This window comes from Buceros rhinoceros, unplaced genomic scaffold (assembly GCF_000710305.1).
Source record: "Buceros rhinoceros silvestris isolate BGI_N320 unplaced genomic scaffold, ASM71030v1 scaffold2513, whole genome shotgun sequence".
In the NCBI taxonomy this organism is placed as follows: domain Eukaryota; kingdom Metazoa; phylum Chordata; class Aves; order Bucerotiformes; family Bucerotidae; genus Buceros; species Buceros rhinoceros.
The window spans coordinates 23,210-24,402 of NW_010404011.1; the positions used below are offsets into that span (position 1 = coordinate 23,210).

Genomic DNA, 1,193 nt, shown 5'->3' on the forward strand with positions numbered 1-1,193 from the left:
TGCTTCGTAACTCGTGTCCCTTGCAGTCCCATCAGGGTGGAGAACATCACTGCTAGGAAACGTTTACCAAACTTAGCATTAAAGAACACTTAGAATCGCAAGTGTTATTACCATCATAGGAAAAAAGCTGTGGTGAAACAAAGCAGTGAAGACACCAGGGAAACTGAAAAATAAGTCAGCAGAGATTGTGAAATCCAGACATCAACACCATGTCCAACAGGCTGAGGTTGCTCTTTCCTGGCTGCTGCTGAGAAAGAAACACTGACCAGCAAAAGCAAACGTTACCAGCGAAACAGTGTACCTGTATAAAATACACTGATACTGAAGTTACGTTCATTTTTTGTGTTCCCTGTCTTGTTGGAATTCACCTTTTTGAGGTAGTTTGCTGCTCTGGAGAAGCATTTTAATTATTTCTGTAAAACGCAGCAGAAAATAAATAGTCAAATCCACAGATGGCCTGCGTAGGTTTCACAGAGCCACCCGTCTGGTGGCAACATCCTGGAACCTAAGCCCATGGAGACTTCCAAGCTCCAGTTCTTCTGAGAGCTCTCCTTTCAAGACCAAAGGCCATATGTGCTCAGGCACCTACCGGGACACAATACACACAAAGGACATTTTAAAGCAATAACTGCCATTGCAGAAAGTGTTTTATAGCTAAAGGTATTCCGCAGGAATACATAGAGAAGCCCCACAACTCGTTCATCATCTTGTAAAGACTGCAAAGCTCCACCACCCGGGAAAAAGTGCTGAAAAAATAAACTAAATTTCTCATAAATAATAGAAAGTGGTCAAAGCATCCAGAGAGAAAGAGGAAAAAAACGAACTTTTTTCTCGCTTCATTTTGGTCATTCTAATCAGTTTCATGTGCTATACCAAGCCCCCTATAAAACAACTAAAAAAAAATTAACTCAGAAAGTCACTGTCATTACGGTCAGCACACTAATGCGCTGAAATACAAACTAGAAAAGAGAAAAATTACAGTCTTCCCAATAGGAAAAACGGTTTGTGACAGTCACTGCGCTGTTATCAATAATGACTGTCTCTAGCATAGAATATAGGAACTGTGGCAGCACTGATGTCCTCAGCAGGGTCACGGGGCTTTGGGTGCACTGTGCAGCCTCTGCTCCGCAAGGACCCCTCTAACAGCTCAGAGAGCCGCACTAGCTGTCCCCTCACCGCTGCTGCTTCCCTAC

The 1,193-nt window shown here is 43.3% G+C and overlaps 1 protein-coding gene across 1 annotated transcript in view; it reads right to left on the bottom strand.

Moving 5' to 3' along the window:
* The window catches only part of DDX10 (DEAD (Asp-Glu-Ala-Asp) box polypeptide 10), a gene marked incomplete at both ends in the record, with an annotated part of 93,880 nt that overhangs the window by 2,444 nt on the left and 90,243 nt on the right, over window positions 1-1,193 (bottom strand). The gene's annotated exons all lie outside the window — the stretch shown is intronic.